Genomic DNA, 26,623 nt, shown 5'->3' with positions numbered 1-26,623 from the left:
TTCATGCAACCATTGATCGATGGGGGTGACCAATAGTGGTATGAAGGTCTGATGTGCACTCCTGTTCCTCCTTTGTCCTCTCAGAGCTCCGAAGCAGCAGGTGGCACATCAGATGCGCTTGCAGTTTTCAGAGCAGAGCGCCGGAAGCCGGAGCACAAAAGGTCATGCACAAAAGCGCACAATGCTGTGCCCGGGGCTTCCGGCGCCATGCTCTGCAGACTGCAGATGGAGCAGGGAAGCAGCAGGTAAGTGGGGGAGGGGTGGGAGCAGGTGGAGGGGGACAGAGGGCGCCACATAAAGGACGAGGGTTCAAAGGGGTACCAGTTGGATGCGCCCTTTTGTGTTGCAATCCGCACGTGCAACCTTTTGTGCCCGACCCTTGGTCATAGAACCATGCGATGCCCACCAAATCATCAAATCACAAATTAACCAAAAAGGGTACACTGCTGAGGGCCAGATATCTGTGATGGTCTACTCTTAACATGTCCACAATATAGTGGTGGCCAGTGAGCTAGAACTAATGCAAACAAAGCCAAAATAAGCACAAATTAGATGTCTGAGTGATGTGAGCATGGATGTCATGCAATCCATCATACAGTAAATGAGTGACATTCTAGATGTTAGAATTCTGTATGACTACCCAAGGAGAGCAGGTTTAAGCTGACTTGTATAGGTAGAAGTGAATCGAAGATGTATTCATAAGGGGGAGAGTTGTGTTTATTTCAGGTTATACATCAGAGATCGCAAATGCAGAGAAACACAGCTTCTAGCTGCAAAAACAAGGCGACCATAAAACCACAGACAAATATAAAATTATAAGCATTTACAATAAAACCAAACAGACCACAATGAAAATTGACATCAAAGATTGGAGCTGTATAGCCAATGGCGATGAAAGCCCTGGGAATAACCTCTCTTATTCCCTCAAATACTTTTTAGTTTCTCAAAAAAAGTCTGAATATATTGCTCTGTAGAAGTATATAAATGATAGCTCGAGTAAGCCAGCAAAAGGGTTAGCATGACCTAATCTCCATAGATGTCATGGAGCAAGTGGACCTCAGGGCCATTCTAATCTCCAGTCGATCTGGTTGAAGGCAGAGGTGAAATTGAAGGGGCTTTCAGAGCAAGGAGTGGTTAATATGTGGAGCTCTTTCCTCCCAACAGGTGCAATTTGGAAGGTGCGCAACCAGCAGATTTTTGGAGATTGACCAAAGGAATTTGATTGACAGATATAACCAAAGCACCTTAGCGGCAAAGGAAGGTGCTCGGCAATAGAAAACTTTTTGAGTACAATAGAGCACTTGAAGTCTATGGGGGTCATTACAATTTTCCCAGTGCGGCAAAAATGCTGGTAAAAGTGCCAATAAATCCGGTACTGGCACTTTTTTGCCGAACCGTGAAAATACAAATTTGGAGATGGGGGCTAAGAGCTGGAGTTAAATCAGGCATCTACCATCAAAAAATGCAGGAATTACCGGCACTGGTACTACTGGTGCCAGACTCTTGGTGCCAATCGTACTCCATGGAATAGGGATTTACTGCCCTTTCTGCCACCTGTAAAATCCCGGTAATCCCGGGATATTGGGTGGTGGAAACGGTAGGTCAGTTTCCTGGTATCATAACGGGAAACCTATAATGACCCCAAGTTGTTCCCTAATCGCTAGCCAATGCGGAGCCTTAATGACCTGCAAGAGCCCATTGAGGTAGTTTAGAATGACAATAAGGTGATCAGCGTGACTTTGTTCCTATTACAACTTGTTCACGTGTTCCACTGAATGCCCAACAGAGCGCCCAATGCAACCGACAAGGAGGTGAATAACCACTGCTGGAGTCATTGCTGTTCTATGGAACTCCAATCAGAAGAAAAGAAGCCTTGAGTGACGGAAGGCGGCTCTCAAAGCAGCTTTGATTTGTACTTAATAGGATGGTCGCCTATGACCTGTCTTCCACCACATATTCTTTAAAGGTTAGGCAGTCAGGTAGTTCTCCCATGCAGAAAGAGCAAAATTCCATGGAATTCTGCCATGCATGCAAACATACCTGCACAGATGCAAAGAACTGGAAAATGATCAGAATGCTGCCTGTTCCAAAAAGTATTATTACAGTTTTTCTGTTTTAGTGGCACAATGTTGTGACATTTCATCGAACATTCTGTGCTATTGGTTTGGGGATTTAAGGTGCGCCCTACTGATGAAGGCTTGAATGTTCTCAATACTGATGCTCGCTCGCTTGCTAATATACTCTACAAAGCTCCCCTAAGAGGTGTTTTACCAATTGTTTCTAGCTCTCTGCGAGCCATCCTCTTAATGTTCTCCCATTCTAAATTCATATGTAGAAATTATATAATGCTGTCCCAGATGAGTCTTTTAGAGCAAACAATAATTCTGCAGAGGGGTCCCAGCGTACCTTTATTTATTTATTTAATTGTTATTTTATAACCTGCCTAATGGCATATCTGAGTTCAGTTTCTAAGCACGGATCCAGGATTCACACCTCTGTTGCTCTGCGTGGTCTTGCTTCCAAGACCAGCACATTGCCCCTGTGTTATCCTCCGTTCACCCCTTGCCCATAATATTTCCATCGCACAGCTTTGCAGGCTTTAATGTCTTGCCACAGCCACTTTATAAATGCAATCTTAGTTTTGAACAGTGTTGCCAACTAAACTCTATGGAACTGTAACACCCGCCAAAGACATCTGCATTCTGAAGCACATTTTGATGCAATAATCCATTCCACAAAAATATATTTTTTGACAGAAAAGGTTATTCTTAGGTTGCGGCTGTAGTGCAAAATGAGATAGGCCGAATGTGTTGATGTGCTTGAAGATCCTACTTATGGATTATTCTTGTGCCGTAGGAAACTCCATCATAAGGCGGCCCGGGACTTCCGTGTAAGTGTTCTAGGCTCACACTGACAGATTCACCAGATTCTCTGCATCAAGCAGTGTCAGGCAAGAGAATCTTGGAAGACCTCGGGTCCCCGTGCCAACGAGCCACATCAATGGGAGCATCTGGATGGAGCTCGCACACAGCAGGCACAAGTAACAAAGCCAGCATGAAAGACATGGTGGGTGTCAATTTTATTGATCCCTATAGACCATGCCTGCTTCTTAGCAGGAACTAATAATGCCAATGCAGTCCACAGGCACCTAACCTCTCTACATGCAGCAGAACATTGATCCCCCAGGGGAGGTGCAGAAAAACATGCATGCAAATTGTGTCGCGGTTTCCTTGCATAGTTCCCACACTGATAGGAAATGATTTGAGAATGGGTCAAATGTTGCAGACTAAGCCAATGAGGAAATGAGGTTATGAAAACTTTAACACATCTGACACCATTCATGCACACCTTGCATCGTGGAGGATGAGTTATCAGAAGGTGATGATTTCTGAATTTTCACCGGATGAGGAAATGATATCTTAATTAGAAATGTTCTGAGGACTTTTCAGCCTGACCTGTAATGTACGTTTGAAGACTTATCAAGCACATACCAGGGCAGCTCAGGCTCACGTAGCTTATGTTTGAGGCCACAAGATGATTCAAGCCTTACACATATAAACAAGACATGTACTTGTGTTTACAGACATAATATGAGGCAGCTAGGTCTAGGAATAACTCTTTGGGTGGGTACACCCTGAAGGGATGGGGAGCTCTCTCCTGAATTAGGCAAGAACTGAATTAGTCAAAATTCAACCAGTGGGGGAGTTTGAGAGTCTCAGTGTGTGCCCAGAGAAAGTTTGTTACGGATATTGTTTCTGGAAGTTCATTATTTCTAGAAGCAGAATTCTTTTCATTAATAAAATACTTTCTATCAGCTTTTATATTAACGGCCGACAAGCGATGCACCTTTTGTGGATAAGGGGGACCGTCTGTCTCAGTAAGCAGCCTCCAACATACTTTTTTTATCCTTCCTGATAGGACTAAAGGTAAATTAAATGCACTTCCACTCTTCCAAAGTGTGATCCTAAACTCAAACCATATTCAGCCTGCTGCATTACCTTCTGTCCTGTAGAGTAGGCTCTCAATGCCATCAACAAGATGGCGCCAAGCACATAGTGACAAAATATGCTAATCTAGGATCAATATACACTTCTGCACACTATATCAACATGTCATACACAGTATATGGATTTGAATATTCAATATGAAAAAGGGAGCAACCATAGAAGCTGCGTTTGAACCTCTCCTTCAATGCTTTTATAAATGTGAACTGCTATAGCCTAACATGGCATATAATGACCTACATTTAAAACAAACTAATCATTATATGTTAAGTTGGACAACATCTTATTTTCCATCATCAACAAAAGTATACTTGACAATTTACCTTTTAATTGCTGTACTGTTGCTTTACCTTGCTCGTCAATTAAAACATACAAACATAATCTTTGATTGAAATCGTCAATTAAAACATACAAACATAATCTTTGATTGAAATGCGTGCTAATGTGCTCTACACATTGACAGAAGATTGAACATTGGCACTGTGATCAGTGGAAGAGTGTAATCTCAGCTGGGTTTCTATCATGCAATTTATTTATGACTAGAAGCCCCATTATGCATTTGGCAGCTAAATGACATCCAAAGCTATTGCAGTGCTTTTGTGATGAGACTTGTTTCTGCTATCCATGTTCTAGCACATGGGTGATTGACCAAAAAAACAACAACACGCAGAGCATCCAGTCTCCACAGAATAAATAGAAATGTATGTAAGAACAATATCTCCTACTCTTCTCTACTGTACTTCAGGAATGTAACAAAATATTAAATTGTTATTATTTTTGTGTGGGCCATATTATTTTAACTGGATCCTTTAAAGGAATAGCTGCTCTGAGATTTGTCAAAACTGAGGGAGAGATTGCAAGGGCCACCTTTACTACAGGTTTAAGTCTAAAACAAAATATGCGTTGGACAACAAGGTACGCCTCCCTGGACCTGGATTCCCTATACAGACTGAAATGACTACTGTGAAATATTGTTTTCAACCGAACGCTTATCCAGATATACACAGGGAGAAACAACACTAGTTGGCTAAATGTGGCTCGTGATGAAATCCTTCTAGAGTACAAAACCCTTACAGAATTGGTTGTGTAGGGGGGCTAGAACTGGAGACATATTTGAAAGCCATATAATGATAGACATTGAAGAGCATTTCCCCTCAGCCAACCATGCCCTTCTTGAATACGTGATCCAGGGTTGAAATACCTACTGTCTAGTACGTGTTTATTGATTTTGACATGGCTTCATCTGGGCAGCACCAGAAAGGCTGCGCAGATAAAAAAAAGAAAACAGTGCATGAATAAAAAATAGAATATGTATTTTTTTTTCGTAAATGTACAGTAGACTTTATACATTAATGAGGAAGATTGATCACACAGTTTGTGGTGTTTCCTGATATCAAACTGGAAATCCAAAGACACATTCACGAGCACTGACTTTTAGATAGACCACTGATGTGCTGCAACATCTTCATCTTGACAAGAGTAGCTATCCCACTATGGAAAAATCCCTGATTTAACCATTTAGAAAAGCCCTTTGCAGGAGGATAGGTCCACAATTACAGTGATAGGAAGGAATGACAGAGCTAGTATTCCACATTTTGTACAGGGTCTTTCAAAGGCAGCCTTTTTGATCTGAAAGTGCAACACATCATTGTGTGGCAGCCATGGTACCACCTACTCCGCCACCACCACCACCTTTGAGGCCAGTAGAGAAGTAAAATAGGATGGATGTGACAAATCAACTTCCGGAACACCTGTGGTCCAGGGAGAAATATCGGTTTCTAAACCATCGATCAACCCCACACCTCTAGTACACCAGAAGGGATCCGAATAGATTAGAATACAGGTGAATTATAAGATCGCCTTGTCCAATTTTGGTAACGTGTATGGAACCGCAGGCTTATCTCTGCAAGGTCGTGGATCATTGGTTAGTTGCAACACAGCGAACATACATTTATTACCCAATGATAGAAGGGACTGTGCAGTCAAAGTTGTACAAAAATATCTACTTTATTATTACGACAACAGACAGTTGTAGCACACTACAAAATACAACCCACCCTGTGAAGGAACACAGAGGACAGACAGTTTCACCAAGGAAAGGGATGCAGTCTGGATTCTGACAGAAGGGTAGTTGGTAAAGTAATCATTCTTACTGTTCAAGGTTATTTGGTTCCAGCACCAAGGGGGCAAAGGGTCGTAACTGTCTTTAGGGGCCTCCGGAGAAGGTCGGGGGGGGGCAGAACCACAATGTACCCAGTGCTGAAGATGTTCTTGGTGCTCAACAGTGTTGAGGCAGTTCCAGGGCACATTGCAGCCCTTGAGACAGAGTTAGTTGCGGAAGACAGCTGTGGGTACCAGGCGGGAGGCAGTTCGGCAAGCGAGGCTGGACGGAGTCTGCAGGCAGTCCAGCGCAGCGGCTCAAGGCCAAGAATCGTTGTCTCTGTGCTGGTTAGCGGGTCTGGAATGCTGGTTGAGGCAGCTTGGATGGCTCTTGTGACTGTAGCGTGACAACAGTCAGCGGTGCAGCCAGATGCAGTTCTAGGACTTGACTGTCTCAAAAATATCCTTAAAAGATGGACACTAGATGATACTTGTGTGGCACTCCTCCTAGCTTCTTCACAGGGCTTTTGTCCTTTCAAGGCTGACGACCCAAAGCTCAGGAGAGTGATTGCAGGCAACAGCCTTATCCTTTGTCCAGAGACTCTCCGGAACTTCCCACCTAGGAGGTTTGCTGGCAGGACCTAGCAGAGCACGCTATGTGCTGGCTGGGTACCAGTTCTGGAGCTGCTGGATGGGTCCTCTGAGTCTGTATCTTCTCTGTTCCCTGGGAGATGTTTAGGGGAGGCATTTTGCTTCCCTCTTGGAACTGCTGGCCTTCCTTCACTGGCAGAAGATGTAAGGTAGAGTTTACCTTCAACCCGGGTCCAAATGAGTCCTTCTTCTTACTCCTTTTGAAGTCTTCAGATGATCTGCTAAGTGAGGGGTTCAGCCCTCTTTAAAAGCCGCGTGGGCCCCAGTGATGTCAGGACCAGAGTGATCTGGAACAGGTAAAGGTAAGGGGTGACAACATATACCTAAGTCCCACCCATCTTTCTGTCTGTTGTAGATCAAAGTGTCTCTCTGGTTAACTGAGCCCTCTGTGACTCTTGATTAAAGCGCAGGCTTCCCTTGAAGTATGTGATGGGAGCAGACTTCCTGTCTCTCCCAAATCACATCCTTCGTCTCTCTGAAAGGGGTCTGCTCTGCAGGGACACCTGCGTTAACAGGCCATTCACTACCTTTCATAGAGAGAGGTGGGAACTAGCTTCAAGTTGACACATTGCATACCGAAGGGGTGTTAGTCCCGCCTTCCTGTTCTCTCTTCCAACAACCAAGCCTCTCCTCCTGGCTTGCTTCAATTATCTCGTTAGTATGCACTGCCGCAAGCCGGAGTAGCCAAAAGGAATGGAGATCCATGATATTTAAATTAAGCTGCTCGTAGCTGGATGAAGGTCTGCCTTCCCCCTTCTGGAGATGCTTTGGTGTACACAGGGCTGTCACATTCCAGCTGAATTTGACAGGGGAAGACAGCACCTGTAGTCTCTGTCTTCCTAGAGTACATGTGACTAGGCATTTGGTGCGGGAAGGGGAATGGCCTCACACAGTCCTGGGAGGTTGATCTCCCATTATTCATTCTTATTGTTAAAAAATCAAAAAGCCAGGTGAGCGCACTCTCCCCCTTCGGATGCTCTCATGTCTCACAACGGAACAGCTCCTTGCTCCAGCAATTAAGTCCAAAGTGTGGACGTTCTTTATATTACAGGACAAAGAATGACAGCACCTCACCATGCTCTCTGTGTATTAAAACTGTGTTTTACTACACAAACAGTTACTTGAAATATTTAAAGGGATTGCAGTGGCTAAACCTCACTTTCATTTTTTTGCAGGAAACCCAGTTACTCCTATCTGGATTCCATTAAAATCTACTGTAAAATATGTGTGTCGGCTGCTTCCAACCTGGGACGCGTACTGGGGCTTCTGCTGTATCCATTTTCAAAAACAAAACTGTTATTTGGGGAAAAATTGAAAATGTTGTACCTAAGAATGGAAGGATCCCAAAGTGATCCCTATCACCTGAAAACGTAAATGTACTAACAAGTACACTCTGTCACATTCGGGCTATCCTACCAATTCCATCTACCACTGACATGTACCACCTCACCATGCTGATCATACTAACCACCATGCATGCAACAGACTCCAGCCTGCAAAAGCATGGACCTGAATGATTATGTGCTTAGACATCACAGAAACACCCATCCATCATCATCAGCACGCGGGCAATGAGTTAAGTGCTACTGAATACGACGATCCAGTAACACCGTGGCTACACAGCATGGTGCACTCCTGCACAAACATAATAATAAACATAGCTGATCAAATAGTAGCCTTTGTTCTGCTCCCCCTGCTCACGCTAACCCACCCACAAACAACTTGGAAGTGCAGGCTTGCCCTATATCACAGGCAAGCACTTTACACGTGAGTGTAATACCAATGGCACCGGACCCTAGTAAAAGGCCTTTGCCTATCATCTTGAGCTAGTGGTCCATAACCAAACAGATCAGCCTGCCATTGGTGGGAATTCATGCATAGGTAGAATGACATAGCGTGTGAACGCATTAGTTCGCTATAGAGAAACATATCAACAGATGGGTAATCTCCACCTGGGCATATCTCAAGACGCAGCACCTGCCATCTAGAAGAAGAGCACGTCATGCACTTTGGTGTTCTAGTAGGGTTCTGAGAACAGTGGCAAGAAAGTGAGGCAGGGAGCTGGAGTGTTCTATTGTATTCTGCGCTATCAAATGAAGAAGTAGACTCAATTGCGTGTCAGATCCTTCATTGCGACCTTGGGACTGAGGAATCCCGAACAGAGCGCCCCTTCCATGCCAGCTTCCTCGCGAGCATATGTACGGCAAGGTCGACAGTTCTAGCATGATCACCAAAAGAAAGGTGAGCAATGCGGACTCGGCATACTTGGAAATGACACTGCTTGGCAGAGGAAGTTAGTGAAGTAGCATATTTTAGTACTTAAATCACTAAAAAGGTAATGTATCGCCTCACCACTCCCAGACAAATCTCTAAGAACACAGTCTCTCTGTGAGGAGGGAGAAGTGCGGATTCCAGACAAAGGAAATAAATGACCTGGGTCATCATGCCATTGGGAAAGGGGTATATCCTAAGAAGGAAATTTTAAAAGATATTACGGAAATTCAAGTGCCAAAGAACAAAGAGAAGTTGGCCTCGTTTTTGGGTTTGGTAGATTTCTATCAAAAATGTATCCCAAAAATAGGGGCATTGTGTAAGGAGTATAATTGGGATGGGGGATGGGAATTGAAATGTACTATCAAGAATGAGATAGACCTAGCACTCCCTCTAGCCCAATGTGATGCTAGGAGGCCAGCAGTACTAGCAACAGATTCCAGCAAAGTAGGCTTGGGGCTAGGTAATTCAGACACAGGTGCAGGACACTGAGGAAGTAATAATTGCTCATTTGTCTTGGATGCTTAATGGACCAAAACCATGATACTAAGTCATAGAGAGGGAGCCCCTAGCGCGCCATGTTGTGATGGATGGACTATTCAGGTTTCCCTTGAATGATGATGATTTTGTGGTTGAACAGAATGTACATCTCTTTATAATTTATGACGGGTGGGGTGGGGGGTGTCAAGAGAAGACTGAAAGGAAACCAGTGCAGCAGTTAAGTGAACAAGAAAGTGTGCAAGAAGGTTGGCCTGAAAGGTGGAAACTTGAGGAAGGACAAAGGCACACCTGGCAAGAGAAGGATAATGGTGGGTAACAATGTATAAGGATGCTAATGCTGTATCTCCAACAGGAATCTGTGAGCGGCTGATTTATAAAGCTCCGGACAGACATATTGAGGCAGCGCATACCAAACACATATTAAGAGATGGCTATTGGTGGCCTTGTTGATGAAGGAGTGGAGCACTGATTGAAAGAGGCCAAGGGTGTAAGGACTCAGACAAGGTAATACACCCATTCCTTCCCTAATAACCTATGGGAATACCTGTAGATATACATATTATGATGAGGTGGATGGGTTTGTGTTATGTATTGAGTGTGGTCGATAGGTATTCAAGATGGGCAGAAGTACAAATATTGGGGGTTGCGTCTACAGCAAAGACCATAGAATGTATAGGATACATATGTGGTCAGGTGGGTCTTCCATCGAGTATTATGATGCACAATGGATCACAATCTGTACATGGGACATTTTGAAAATATCTTAGTGAGAAAGGCAAAAGGCCCAAGGAAACATCAGTGTGTCACTCGGAGGGTAATGGCATTGTGGAAAGGGTGAACACGATTGTCATGGGGGCTATACAAACAGCCAGAGCAAGTGGGGAAGATGCAGAAAAGGCGATGTTCGCCATGATATGAGCCATGCATGTTGCACCTCGTACGACAACTGGGGTTTTGCCATTTGGAGTACTGAGCGGCAGGAAAGCCAACACTAGAGTGTGTACAGCATGATTGTTAAGGGGGAGACTCCGGGTGCATGACGAGGATGAGATACTCTTGAGGGTCAGAGTGAGGTGAAAGAGTATGAGAAGTAAGGGGCGCTATAGGAATAGATGGGAAGACATATTCTGGATGGTAAAACCCAGCGTTATACCCAAAGGGAGCCCATTGAACTATGGGTAGGCACGAGTCGTGAGAGTGGATGAGCACAAATGCGAGGAAAGAAAATGGATAAGTGGGGAATAAAAGCAAGGTGGTGAAGACGCCAAGGTGGTAAGGGGAAGTCTCCTAATCCACCGAGACACCACCAAACAGATTTACCCTTACTGCCACTTGGTTCAGCAGAATTACTGCTGGACTACAAATGTAATGGCATTGTTAGTCCTCATTTTTGGAGTCCATAAAATTCCATGGGGACTTTGGCAGAATTACCATCAGCGGTAACCCTGCAGAAATTGCCGTTTTTTGGCAGTAAGGTGGTGGAATTGCCTGCAGCATTTTGCAGAGGTTTTTCCTCCAACTTACCTCCAAAACCATAGTTGGTGGTGCTATAATGCCGCCATATTGCAGTGGTAACTGAGTTACCACTGCAATACCCCCATTTTTGGCCACACGGCTGCACACATAATGAGGTGAAACACAGCCTACCATCGAGAAGAAGAGAATGTCACTGACATAGGTCCGTAGGAGGGTTCGGAGAAAAGCGCTAATGAGAGGCTGAGAGCAGAAGTGGAGGGCTAACAGAGTATCAGAGCCTTTGTGGCAACAGGTACGGAATGTTGGCGTGCAGATAACCCCATGTGCCATGGAGGAAGATATAGCAGTGTGGATTCATGTGTTTGCGAGATTTTACTCTGCCCGCCGTTCCTTTGATAACAGATCTACGAGTTGTACAGGGAGCATTCCAGAATGATCTGCAGTCGGCCTCTAAATGCAAGATGCACACATACTGAACAGTCCTGTCAGAAAGAATGAGGGCGGCACAGCAAAGTCTCAGGAGAAATGCTCTCACCAGCAAACAATCCATGGGAATACATTGGGGTGCCCTGGGGAGGTGGGGAGGACTCACACAACCTAAGTCCCTCGGGGTATCGGCGAACTGCTGACTCACAGTTTAGAGGCAGACTCACCGCTTTTCCGGCTGCAGGAAAGTAACGTTGCTCCCTTCGCCTCGGGCCCCTCCCCCGCACTCCACCGCCAATCTAAGGCTCCCGTTCGAAGTGGAATTTTCCTTTCTTTCCAAAATACTGTAACTATGGCGATGTGTACGGACGGGGTGTGAAAGGCCTGCTCATGGAGGCTGAAGAGTTTCCATTATCGAGGAAAAGAGGCGCTTTGTGCTTTGTACATGTGGAGCAACGGGCAGCACGGGCTCCAGGTGCGCTCAGAGGGTGCGTCCCGCACAAGGGCGCCCCCTGGCGACGCAGAGAAAGGGCTCTTTGCCTCCAGCTCACTCTGATAGTTTGCATGACAGAGACCTGGAGGTAAAGCGCCCTGTATCTGCTATTGGTTCAATTAGTGAGGTGCCAGTACCTAATAATCACCCTCACCTGGCGTGGTCCTTAAACACGCAACACAAGAACAGCAGGGGGCTCCCTCCGCAGGGGGGCAGGGAGAACAGTTTTTACATTTCATACCAGGCCCTGGCAGACCTGGGGCTGGCACTGGCAACTGCCTTACCGTCTGTGTGTTGATTTAGAACGCATGCGCATTGCTTTTGAGTGATCATTTCTGATAAGTGCATTTTTTTTTAATTTTTCTTATTGCAATTGGTTAAATTTAAACCTTTAAAAATAAATGAATAAGAGAAACAAAAAAAAGAAACGGATACATAGATACATAGAAAGGAAAAAGCACGTCACTATTAACAAGGAAAAACAAAAAACACATATCTTCATTGGATACTTCTTAGCTCTTAAAAAACGCACACTTAAAAAAGATACATTTAAAAGAAAAAAATGAACAGTAACACAAAATAACTGAAACAATCAGTAATAAATCTTTGATAATAGACTAAAATTCAAACAAGAAGTGCAGTGCTTTGTGTTTTTGTGACGTGTTTTATTGTAGGATAGTTCAACACAAGCTGCTGTTAACTCATGTAGGCCCTCATTAGGAGCTCAGTGGTAAACGTAACAATCAAGCGGTATTTGAAATTCCGCTAGTTTTTGCAGTCAGCCTTATTATGGGTTATGAGGTACATACCTCCTGCAGAATTCCAGAAATGCTGTATTTGGTTAACGCCTCATGATTACCAGCTCGTAAGAGACCGCAGACTACCACTCCTTTTAATCTCCAACTAAAAGGTAGGCGGTAAAATATGTAAACGTCCCCCATTCCAACATCTTTAAAGAAAAATGTGTGTTTAAGTGCAGGGATGTGCTCGCAGATGTCGAAAACACATGTTGCAAAAATATGCAGGAGACTCCCAAAGGAAGTGATTATGTGGGCATCTCTATTACTCACATCCCACCCCTTTGATGCATAAAGTGCCTTATCCTATAGCAGTGGCTTGAACCACATGGATTTCCAGCGCCAACAAGGGATGGAAAGGCATTTTCTAAATATAAAATAAACACATGACAAACACATCATGTTTGCTCTACGTCCAGACTCGGCCTGTCCTTTAGGGCAATAGAGCAATGTCCGAAGTGTAGGTCCAACATGCTAGCCTAGGCCAGTTATTTAGGTGTAAGTGGGCCTTTTTTGGGCCTAAGTGGTCCAGTTTGATGGGTTACTTCAATTTGCAGCTTGTTACTTCAATTTGCAGCTTCTAGTTTTGACCAATTTCACTCAACAAATATTCTTTAAAAAACACAATTTGCAACACATTAGACCCAAAACTCCCCTTGGGTACTGCCCAACCAGTCGGTGACACTGTAGAGTTGGTAGGCTGGTAGACTTTGCAGGCCGCGACCATTGCATGAGGTAGAACTGGGAAAATGAGAGTGGCTTTCAGGCAGAGTGAGGCCAGCGAGTGCCACACAGGGCAGAGCTTAGACAGGCAGAGAGGGTGACATTGGGGCAGAGCTTGGTCAGGGAGAGCAACTTTGGGACCGACATGTGACTGACAAGGGGAAGAGCTGGGCAGTGACAGCCTTGTGAAGCACAACAGGGCACTGAGAACATGGGGCAGAACTGGGACATAAATCCGCTAGATGCACACTGGGCTGACCTGGACCATTTAGAGTGGCATCGGGCAGAGCAGTGAGAGCCACATTAGGCAGCACTAGGGCATCGATGGCCACATGGGGCAGAACTGGGCAGTGACAGCCTTGTGGAGCAGAACAGGGCACTAAGAGCACGGGGCAGAACTGGGACAGTGTGAGCAGCAGGGGGGCAGCATAAGTCCGCTAGATGCACACAGGGCTGACCTGGACCATTCAGAGTGGCATCAGGCAGAGCAGTGAGAGCCACATTGGGTAGCACTGGGGCATCGATGGCCACATGGGGCAGAACTGGGACAGTGTGAGCAGCAGGGGGGCAGCATATGTCAGCTAGATGTACATAGTGCTGGCCTGGACCATTCAGAGTGGCATCGGGCAGAGCAGTGAGAGCCACATTAGGCAGCACTGAGGCATCAATGGCCACATGGGGAAGAACTTGGCAGTGACAGCCTTGTGGAGCAGAACAGGGCACTGAGAGCATGGGGCAGAACTGGGACAGTGTGAGCAGCAGGGGGCAGCATAAGTCCGCTAATGCACGCAGGGCTGACCTGGACCATTCAGAGTGGCATCGGGCAGAGCAGTGAGAGCCACATTGGGCAGCACTGGGGCATCGATGGCCACATGGGGCAGTTCGAGCTACATGCGGTGTGCAGAACCTTTCAGCTTGCACCAAATAATCCATAAGGAGCATGCAGAAAAGGCATAGACAAGGTTAATTTCCATACAGCTGTGCAGAAATGGGTCGAGAAACCAGCATAGTATCTCTAGCCCAAAAAGACTGGCCCATGGTTTCTGAAACCCCAGGATTCTATAGGGCTTTACACAATGAACTTCTTACGGAGTAGTCAGTGAGATACTCTCAGTCTGTTACATTAACAGTGGACTTCTTAACAATACATATCCTGGAGGCACGGCCTGACAGACTATCCGAGCACGATTACTGCTCAGCCCACCCACGTGACACAGATCACCTCCTCTTCGGAAGCTTTCCCCTCACACCTAATGGCACCAAAACCCTGGACTCAGCATCCTTGTGACTTTTATTCTGCTTCTCAGGCAGCTAAACCCACCTTCACGATCCCATGCCGGGCGTATAGGTTGGTGTACGTGTGCCTTAGATGGTGGCTTACTTCATCAGCACACCTCCTTATTGACCCTCATGCGCTTACCAACCAATCGATATTCATTCCATGACACCAACCCTCACATGCCTGCAGCACTTACGTCACTGCAACAATGATGACTGTCCATCTGCACGATCTTAGGCCACAGAGGAAAATGACACCAGGCGCCACAATTGCCCTGCAGAACTGCTCGTAAATCCTATGTTTAAAAAAATGTAATTTCACCCAAAAATGAGCTTTAAAATGATCAGTTTCTGCCATTTTTCAGAACATTCGTAGAAGTAGAACCGCTGCGAACATTGCTTAGTGGGTTTGGGCGTGTTCGCTCTGCTTGTGTAATGAGGAGCATCCATTTTGTCCACCGATTAAAACATTCACAAGCTGCCACTGTCTCTACTCTTAAAAGAGCATCTTATCCGAGGGTGTTTGTGTTCCCTGCAAACACCGTCCCCATTTACTTTGCATTTGGGTTATTTATAATGTGCTTAATACCCAGAGGTTTCTAAGCGCGGACCTGGGGATGGAACCTGTGTTGCTCCGGGCACGCTGCCCCAGAGCTATCTTACAGTGCTTGCAAGGATTTCCTCTGCTAGGGTGAATCACCCACATTTTTTAAAAAACTTTAGACTCTCCACTAATTGCATTCTGCCATAAAAGTCAGATTTGCTAAACAGTCTTACTTTCATGCAGTGCTCTGTGCTTTAAAAACGGGTGCTGGTGGGTTTCTTCCCAGATGGGCTTGCCAGCTGTTGGGTGCGTAATTGAACTTACCAACATCCACATATAAAACACACCATGTATACTTGCTGCTGCATAGATGGCACCTTTTCACACTGGGCTCGAGGATCTCTTTCCCAAGCTCCACCCTCCCAAACTTTGCATATAAGGGTAATTTGCATCGCCCCATTCAGCAATCTAGATGCACACACTGCGCTGTTAACCCACCATATTGAGGACGCCTGCATTAGAATAAAGAACAGGCACAGTTCACTTTGAATTACCTTTGTGTAAAAGTGTCAATAGGTATTTGCATCAATGGAATGACCTGTCCTTAATTGACCATGATTTTCCATTAGTTTGACAGGTGAGGACGTTGTCTTATTTGGATCATTCAGTGGAAGGGTGAACAATGTTTTATCTTTGAGTCACCCTTTAATCAGGAATGGAACGTGGTGGGATTGCATTGGGATGCCTTGTGATCTTGGGCAAAACTGTTCTAGGATGGTGCGTTCACTAAAAGTAAAGCAAACACAACTATCTGTGCTTGCAATTAGCCACATTGTGAACGGGTTCATGCCTGATTCCCGAGTGCATGCTTATTTTGATTATTTTCAGAAATTAGCTGCATTTGTAACTGGGAACCCAATAACTCGTGCGCTTGACTGCCTGACACTTAAAATCACTTGTTTCTTTTCCCTTAATGAGCTGGGTGATGAGTTACACTTTTGGACTAGGAAGTCTGCAAACCCGAAGAAGTGAAAGGAGGTCAAAACCCTCTGGCTGTGTGAAGAGAAGCAGACCTCAGCAATGCCACTGCACACAGAAGAAAGGCTCGTCTTCCATCTAAAAGGATAACCAATTTAGGAACCTGATGACCTTGTTTCTCAGCGGGCCCTGGCTGCAGTTTTTCAGCCACCTTTGTGGCTTTCGTGTTTGGTGTTTCATTGTGGGCCAAACCCGTGAGTCGCAGGTCAGGTGTCAACTACGTGCTGGGCATCAGACAATGGAACGCCAGCAGCATGTCAACAGAAATGGGGATACACTTTTAGAAAGTGCCTGCGCCCATTTGTTGACTAGAAAGTGCACATTTGATTTTGGTTTGCATTCCTGCTACAAGTGCAGCTTACACTTTGGAAACACTTGTAATTACTACTCCAGGAAGGTGCTCTCAAAGGATTTCCTGCTGGCATCTCTAGAACCAAGATTATTCTAAATTTCGCATTGTCATTTTTTGGAATGAAACAGGAATACCTTTGAACACACAGTTCAATTGTAAACTGCGTTTCCCCAAGGCCTGGTGGGAATTTGGTTAGATAAAAATAAATCTGTACCTGGATTAATATGATGAAATGCAGTTGTACCTTGAGAAATCGTGCTGATGTCATTTTTATTGTCAAATGGTGTCCAGTGACCCCCCCTCACCCCCAACCCCCCCATAACTTCTCAGATCTTGTGTGTACTAGTCTCTGGAGAGACACATCCACAACAAAATATTGCGTTCAGCCCTCGAAGCTTGCATTGTTTTCTGCTGGAAAGTTTGACACCTTTCCAGAAGGGCATGAAATACCACGAGGAGATAACGAGGGGGTCAACGCTTCATAAGAAATCCTGCCAGTGCATCGGGGAAGTCACACCAGCTTGGTAATTAATGCAGTCCCTTTGCTATAAGGCATACTGGGGAGGGAGCTGTTTAGGGTAGCCCAGGAGAGAAGTTACAACCAAGAGAGGCGTTCCTCCATCTTGGATTTTTCTAGTTCATACATGCTCCCTGTGCCCTCTCCCCACTTCCTGCATAAAAGGCACTCAGGAAGCTGACATCAGGAGGCATAATCAGGAGACATAACTCTTGTTACAACAGCCGCGATTGGTCCATTACAGAAAGTTTGAAATGGGCCAATCCTCTGTGCCAACATTTGTATACAAGGGGGAGAGGTCTTAATTTAATCATATTTGTACTCTAGAAGAAGAAGGACCTCTTTGTAACTTTATCAGGGCACAGTCTTCCCAATGTTCTCACACTTGTGATGACAAACAAGCTATCAAATGAAGTGGCAACACTTTCCCCCCTATCCACTCCAGTGCAACCATTGGAGTGACCTTCTGTTTGGACAAGGCTTGCCTCCTGCCTGCACACTGGTACCCAGGACTTTGCCACTGGAAGTGGCAGCCCCCAAGTGATCTCTGGCAACCTTTCTGGGTTGTAAGGGCAAAAGAAGCACACTCACCTGTTTGGGGCCTCCCAGCAGACCAAAGTCCTGCTGCTGGGACAGGCCTGACTGATGCTTAGATACTGGTACCCACGACTCTGCCTGCTGAAGTAGAAACTCTGCAAATGTCCCTGGCAACCTTTGAGGGTGAAAAGGGAAGTAGACGGGCACACCTTTCCTCTGAGACCTAGGGAAGGGTTTCACAGCACTTCAAGGAAGACACTAGAACATTTAACTGTGGTTCTGTCTCCCAGGCCATATTCCTGGGCCCAGTGGCATTTAATACCCCTCTCCTCACCTTGTTAAGACATGTACTTGAATTTGAATATTGATGCAAACGACCCTTATCTGTATTTCTTTACAGAGGTGGGCTGAAAGTTTTAATAGTTTGTCCTTTTGACAGACAAACTCTAAATCCATGTGGTGGTATAACCACATGTAATACCGCTGCACTCTTGGTATAGTGCAGCTCATATGAAGTAGCCCTTTAATGCTGGGCAGCCTCATTGACTGTAACCAAATGAACCTCTGCTCTATTTATCTTTATTTGTAATGCTTATAGCATGAACACACCTCGAGTGCAGCAGAGTGATTTACAACAGGAGGGTGCCAGCACTGGGCTTGACATTTTATACAGTAGTGTAGTACTCTTAGTGGAGGGAGGGCGGGAATTGTATTTGTCTGGCAGGTATTATTGAAAAAGCCCCGCTTGCAATGTTCGGTCAAACTGAAGGATGGTGGGGGCATTTCGCGTCTCTGCTAGGATTCAGTTACAGATGGTTCAGACATGGCAGGAGAAGAACTGTTTGTGAGTCTTCTCGTCATGGGCAAACTTAGATTCCAACACTATGATGGTTTGCAAGAATGTGGGGTGCAATAATCTCCAAAGGTGTAGAATTGGCAGGAAAATCTGCTGTTCAATATCAAAAGGAAAACCACCAGATCAGAGGGCTCCAGCCTTTGGTATGCTCTGGACAACTAATTTAGGACCATACAGACTCCCCACAAGCAAGCTTCAAATTTCTCCCTTCGAAGAGGCTTCTGCCTTTCTGTGAAGTTCTGCCCAGACTACCCCGTCCCCAAGCCACATCGAACTTCAAGGAGGATAGGCTCAGAACCATACAATAATCCCATAGGTGAAGCAATGGCACTGAAACGACCATAAAAGGAACAGTCATCAAATCACATGCCAGTGGAATGTCCCTGGATTAAGCCAATCACGACAATTAGAATGTTCTTGCTATTTGTAAGTTTCAACTCAGAGGGTTGACAAAAGGCATGCATATAAGTATTACTGTGGTTATAGAAAGTATATGTGGGCTAGGCACTATTATGGTTTTATGGTTGGGTACATATATGATAGTACCCTGGCCAGTAGCAAATTCTCTTCTCAGATTTTTATTGTCATGTTTAACTGATTTAAGCCAGTCATTTTTGCATACTCAATCAGTCGCCTGAAAGGTAATGGGTTAATTGCAGTCTCTCGGATGATACATATAGAGGTTCTTGTCACAATGAGGTAACTGCAAACAACCTGTAAAAGCAGCTGTATAAAATCGAATGGGTTAATTCCAGTAATTCAGCCGATCCTTATCTACTTTCTTACCACATTTACTTGATTGGAAACAGCCATTTCTGCCTGTAAAAGCATCTGTATGAAAGATAATGCAGGAAATGTTGCTATCAAGCGGATCTTGTTCTTTTGCAACTTCTTAACCAATTGTACCTCCAGCCACTTGATTTCTTAGCAATGCATAATTCCAGAACAGAGCCTCGATTGAAGTTACTTAGCTCATCCCACTTTTTGACTTTGGCTATTAGATGAAGCTTTAATTCCACCTTGAGCCAAATCTACTGGAATAATAGTACCAATAGGAATGAGGTGGGAGGAGAGTGGGTACACGTAGCTTGTGGGTGGTGTTTAGCTTTTTACCCACCCCTTGACTGTGCATGCCCATGCTAACCCTTATATGCCATCTACCGGTATTTTACCAACTCCGCCATGGTGAATGGCGGAATTATCGCCCCATTCCAAGGTTGGCGGGGCGGTAATTCCCCATTCACCATTCGCCCTTCCCCATTCCCATTTCTGCCCCCATAGGGCTCAATGGGAATGGGGAAGGCGGTAATTACGGCACCACAAATTGCAGTACCGTAATTACCTCGAATGTCCCTTTGCGGGTTCTGCAAGGTCGGGACCTGCAAAGGGACCTCGTAATTAGGCGGTAAGGGTTTAACGGCGCTGACACCTTTTACAGCGCCGTTAACCCCTTACCGCCTGGGTCGTAATGAGGCCCATTGTCATTAAATGCTCAGGTAGTCATACCTTTTTCCAGCTTTTGCAATCTTATGGCCAGCAATAAATCAAACCGTGAGAAAAAAAAAATTGTGATATCTGGGTTCGGTCCGCAGACCCATTTCCCTGTTCGGTCCGTGGACTGTCATCTGATTGGCCAATCGGGCGATGTGATTTCCGCAGACATAAGGCGCAGTCGCTGATTGGATGGAGAAAAATGTGAAATGCGTCAGTTTTCCCGAAAGGCTGTCCGTCTTGGATTCCCAGACTTTTGGAGGTGCAGACACTGCGGCAAAAAACCCAAAAAAGAAACGCAACATTGCACTTGTCAAACTCAACAAAAAATCTCTGGGGAGGTGGGGGAATGAGGATGGGATGGGATATGGCCATAAGTTATTTATTTATTTATAATGCGCCGAAGACTGCAGACATCAGGCCGCACACAGACACACTTTGCTTGGGCCGATAACTTGGGCTGCCAGGCTGTAATCCCCTGTTCCGGTACCTGGAACGGGGGCTGAATGTCACATTATTCCCATTACATAACAAAAAATGCTAATGGAAATGTTGGAAAAAAGTATTCAGCCTATTTACTTTACTGAGAAACGTAAATTAGATGGAGTCTATAAGATTTTTTTTAAGTTCTATTTTTTAACTGTGAAAGGTGGTTCCTACAGGAACCTTTCTTTTGTTTTTTTTAAAAAAATGTTTGCAGGTGAGGGTAGAAAGTAAGGTGAGAGGGAAATGAGGGAAGAGGCACCAAGCACTAATATAGAGGGGCAGGTGGACAGGGGAAGATGTTGTGCGTGTGTTACTTCTAAGGTAGTGGCCAGTGTTTCTCATGCTCCTTGATTACAGCTTCAAACGCACATCAAAATTGGTTCCCCCTGCAGAGTGGTGTGTTGCAGTATATACAGAGGACTGTTGTCTTCCAAAGTTATGGATCAACAGCCTCTTTTATTGCTTTTAAGGTAGCTGCTGGGATTTTGGGTCCCACAGAAGTAGGCTGTGTGGTTACAGTATTGGTTGAGAAAGATGAGGTGGAGGAAGACAGCCTAATACTTGCTGAGAAAGGAACAACCTTTCTGAGAGCATTGCTGCGGTTGGATTTGGTGTGCCGGCGCATGGAAGTGGTCCCGAAGGAGTACTGTCCAGGTAGTCCGCGAATCAGTATTGCACTCAGTGAATTTCATTTTGGTAACTTTAGCCTTTGGTACACTCCTAACAGTGGTAAAGAACTGCCACACCCATGATTCTCTCTAGGTGCTAGAGGTAGGCACTTCCTCTACCTCATCTTCTTGGTCCTCTTCATTGTCTTTCGAAGTACTGTGCTTTTCTTGTTGTTTAGGTCCTCCCGCTGGTGGTGGCTCTTGGGGATGAGGGATGACAATAGCTGATGCCATTTTTAAGATAAATATCAGCTTTGCTAATATTCTTCCAAGTATGTGCTTTGTACTAGATTGTTAATGGATAATGAGTAAGTATAGGTGTAGGAGTTGTGCAAGGGTACATTTTGAGCTTGAAAGTTCCTAGATCAGTTGAAAAACGCAGTTCCAAACAGCTCTCGAAGCATGGACCCGATCGTGAAGTGCAGACGCCTTTGTAGACACGTCATCATGCTGCGTGCTATTCCGTCTTTATTTTGGTTTGCAGTGTGTAAGAAGTCGTGCAAGTCATCCTATATGTACTCTGCACAACTTAAAGTAACAAACCATGTGGGTGGGCCTAGGTTCCTTAGTATACAACGCAAATCAGTGTGACATCGGAACCAGTACTCTTTTGTATCACGTATGTTTGCAAAGAGATTTGTCATACTTGACTGCAAAACTTAATCTTTGGGGGTCATTACGAGGTTGGAGGTAGCCCTGGCTCTATTAGCACCATGGCTACCCCCTTACTGCATACCGGGTCTAGCTTCCCTGAATGGGGAATTACCGGGCCATTCCAACCTTGGAGGACCCGGTATTTCCCCATTCCGGGAACCCATCCCCATTCCCATTTGAGCCCCCATAGGGCTCAATGGGAATGGGGACCATGCTAACAATGTTGTTAGCATGCTGGTCCTTTAGCGGCTCCCACTAAGGGCGCCTGGTAAAACCAGCCGCCCTTAGTCGGACCCGCTAAATGACCTCGTAATGGGGCGGTAAGGGGTTAACGGCACCAGCACCTTTACCGGCACTGTTAACCCCTTACCTCCAACCTCGTACTGACCCCCTTTGTCTTTAATCTTTTGAAGCAGTTGGGTAGTGGAAATGTTTAAAAAGTTAGAGCCTGTTTTTAATGTGTGCGCAACTCCATAAAATAGAGTTGCTAGTTCACTTTCAAAGAGCAGGTGGAAAATGAATTGTACATTTTGTCTGAATCTGGTGTATTTCAGAATACATTCTTACAGAACGATATTCTGATGCACTAATTTGTGTGGACCTTTCATCATATCTTCCTCCCTTTCCTGCAGGAAAGAGTAGAGAAAAAGAACATGCTTCTACACTTTTTCTCCATATGCTCATTGGGGATTATTTGGCTTGATGCATTTGATATGTTTCTAATTCATCGTGAATGGTGTCTTTGGAGTGTAGTGGGTGAATTGTATTATGTTCTAAAATGTTGGCTGCACTAATAGAATCTACACGTTCAAATTAGCCAGTTGCTGTTGAGTCTTAAATCATTTGGGTGGTTTCTCTTAAGTTTTACTCTATGTTTATATCTTTGTGGTATTCATTGTTTTCGTTTAGATGTTGTAGGTCTTGTCTAACTTTGTTTAAGGCAACTGGTTGTTGCCAAAATCCTTTGTCTTTTGTTGGTATATCATTAACAAGCACAAGTACAATCAAATATTTACCTATTGGTCTTTGTACTCTTATAGTTTCTACATTTTCTTTGAGATCTAATGGCAAATATACTACTTTGCCACGGATGCCCTTTAGTAACTCGGATGGAGATAATTTGGCTGATTTCAGTTGAAGGCGTATTATAGCGTGAAATGGATATACTGTTTGGAGTATAATGCTCTCAAACAAGTTAAATTGCTGGGGAGCTTTTGGAAGTGGGAATATTTCTAAGTTATTAGAGATAGCACGTGATGGCATTTGATTATTATCAAGATTTGTGTCGTGCAAACTGTTGAGGGGTCAGTTATTTTGTATTTAGTTTCTGCTGTTAGATATAAAGCTAATTGGAAACATTTGGATTCTTCACTGTTCTCTATTTGGTAGGCTATATCTATTATTTTTGTGCTCTTTTTATAAAAAGTTCTGCGACAACCGACACATATTTGGTCTGGTATTTCAGCAGATGTGTTTTGAAACTTAGCTATTTTTTTTTTTGTATGTGTTTTTTAGGACGTTGGTGTTTAGGAGGTTTTCGGTAATGTTTTCTGAAGTTACAGAATGTTCTAAGTCAACTTCAGTTCCAAAGTATTTACTTGTGCTCTATTTCTTGAAGCAGTTGTATGGCTGGTCCAAGTAGGAGAATGTTATTTAAATTGTACAGTTCTAGAGTGGGTTAGAGTGAAAGAAATGTTGGTTCGAAAAGAGTAGTCTAGGATACTATATAATGGAACTGTGCTGCTGTAATTACATACATATACATGGTACATTAATGTACTTACTTTGTAGGATGTGAAGGGCATTTGTTTTTTGTTTCTTGTATTTGGCAATGTGCTTCTTTCCTGTAATTGTAAAAGAAATTTAGTTTGGATATGTGGTAATGGTGAAGTAATTTTAGTAAGCAAGGTTATTTATGAAGATAGCAGGAGTTGTTGGGGGAAAAGAGTTAATGAAATGAGTGGATGTTTAAAAATGTTTGTTTTTAGAAGCATTTTCAAGCAAAGTTAAGAAATGTGTATGTGCATTTATAGAAGCTGTGTATTTAGTTTGGTAAACGAGAAGAGAAGTTAATGGAAAAGATTGGTTTGTGGAAGTTTAACATGTTAGGAGTATATGCATACTTGCTAACATGATGCATTCTAATCTGTAGGTGTTTATGTAGTCCTGGATTTTTTTATTTGCATTGTGGGACTTGTAGTTCCACTTTTCCCATAAATGTTGGAGTACAAGTCCCAGATTGTACAGAAGAAATAAGGACTACATAAGCAGCTAAAGATTGGAATGGGTTATGTTAGGAACTATACATGTACTGTCAATATATCAAAATGGCACACACGGAGTGCCAATTAGAAAGGGTGTTCATATCTATTTTATCTGCTTTTACTTTGTTTTATGAAAAAGTGGCATAGTCCTGCAATAAATGCAGATATACTTTTTCAACTTTCATCAAAATGCTTCGAAAAAGAAATATTTTGAAATGCACAGCATTTTATATGTTTATTTGATAAACATTAACAGTTTCCAATCTTCAAGTCCAGCCCTGTTTTTTTCTTAGAATTCTGGGAATTGAAGTTTGAATTCTATAATCAGAGAAGTGGAATTGGAAGTGACAGAATGCAAAGGACAAATGAAGACTTGATAAGCACCTACAGATTGGAATGGGTGATGCTGGGATGTATGCATGCGCTGCCAACATATTAAACTGGTGCACACTAAGTGTCACTTAAATATGGTCTACAAACCTATTGTATCTGCTTTTCCTTTCTGTTATGAAAACGTGGCAAACAGTGCTGCTGTAAATGCACTTATGCATGTTTTGACGTGCATGAAATTGGTCTTAAAAAGAAACATTTTTAAACAGAGAGCATTGTCATTATTTGCTGCTTCATGTTAGCAGGTGCTGAATGCTGCAATGCATGACATTTGCTAGAGTGGTTGCAAAAGAGAATATGCTTATTGGGACGCTTATTGCAGGGCAAGTAGAAGGAACATTACATATATATTTGTGAAAGAGTTGAAGAAAATATGTTTTTAAATATAAGCATACCTGTATTATGTCTTGTTAAATGCAGATCTTGTGTTAAATGCAGATTGTGTTGAATCAGAAAATAGAAATCTTGGACAGTTTGAGAGTAGTTTTTGATGCAGATGCCTTTGATTAATAGGAGATATGTACTCTCAGACTTCAAGTGTAAATCTGAAGTGTTGAACTGAGATGACAGAGTTAGGTGTAGAGGTGTTGGATGTGATTGTGGATGGATGTGTGACTCTTTGAAAGCAGCCAATGAGGGAGTGTTGATAACATGAAAGTGAACACCGTTTGTTTGGTTTTGTCATTTTTTGGGCTTTTTCTGTAGGAGACGCAATGTAGGGGAGGGAAGGAAGGGTACGGGTTCGAACCACAGAGACGAAAGAGCAGGTGGATAGAGGAAGAGGTTGGACCGGCATTAAATTTAAGGTGGGGGACCGTGTTTATTGAGTTCCATGACCTCAGCCTCGAAAGCACTCCAAAACTGCTCCACCCTACAGATTGGTGCTTCACAGTACAAACATAGCACTGTGACCCTCAAAAGGTAAGGCTCAACAGCGTTCTGTATGGCCTGTAAAGCCACTGCTGGAATCCTCTGCCTCAAAGGAGTATCCTTTGTGGTAACAGGAGGAGTTGAAGATGATGGGGTGGAGGATAAAAACCTACTCTTACCTGAGAAAGGTATTGCCTTCCTCAGAGCAGTCGGTGGTTAGATTTGGTGTGGCGTCTCAAGGAAGTTGTCCCGTAGGAATACAAACCTGGTTTCCCATGATTAAGTAAAACTTTGAAATCACTGCATCAAACCTTGCTTGCATGAGCCTTTGGGACATTTCCAATGGTCGTAAAATATTACCACACCCAGGACTCACACCGAGCACTGGAAATAGGGACTTCCTCCACCTCATCCTCTTCTTCCTCTTGTTCCTCATCTGTATCTCTGCACCTGTTCCCTTGTACAGGCCCTCCACATGGTGATGATGATGATGGTGGTGGTGGGGGTGGTTGTGGAGCAGAAGTGGCCATAGCAGATGCCATAATGGTCTCCAAAAACAGATCTGCAAAGCAGGAACTCGGAAATGCAAGCAGGTGCTCTCTCCTGGATAGCTATATTATAAGTATAAGTAATGGGTGGGTCCCTTGTCAGGAACCGTCCATGGACAGTCGTGCTGTCTGCGGACAACCGAGTCAAAAATAGGCCTTGAAAAGTTGTAAAAAGTAGCCACATCAATCAAGAATGGGTCTGGGAGCTGTGCAAAGGTAAAGTTGCAGCTTGAAACACCCTAGATTGGTGTAAAATCCAGTTTTAAACGGTCCGCAGTCACATGATGATGTCTGTGGCTGTCTGCGGCCATGACGGCCGTCCACGGACACCCATCGGATAGGAATCGCAGGGCGCATGCACTGGATGTCCGTAAAACACATGCGATGTCCACGGACTAATTAAAAGTTCATCATGCGCAACCGGGCACCTCCAATTTGAGGACGGGCACCCCAGACAGCCGTACTGTCTGCAGACTCATAATGGGTCTTTTTAAAAAAAAACATCACACAATGATATACAACTCATTTATAGTTTAAAAAAAATGATTTATGAAAAGGATGGTGTAGCGGAATGGGAAACATAAATGGGAGAATTCGAAATGTCTGCACAATAATGATGAGGGGAGAAAGGGAAGGAGGTTTCATCGAAGCGTCTTTAAAATTTGATGGGGATAGTTGCTGTCGACAA

This window comes from Ambystoma mexicanum, chromosome 8, assembly GCF_040938575.1.
Source record: "Ambystoma mexicanum isolate Mex_15411 chromosome 8, UKY_AmexF1_1, whole genome shotgun sequence".
Taxonomy (NCBI): domain Eukaryota; kingdom Metazoa; phylum Chordata; class Amphibia; order Caudata; family Ambystomatidae; genus Ambystoma; species Ambystoma mexicanum.
Note: the sequence above shows the minus strand (reverse complement) of the source record.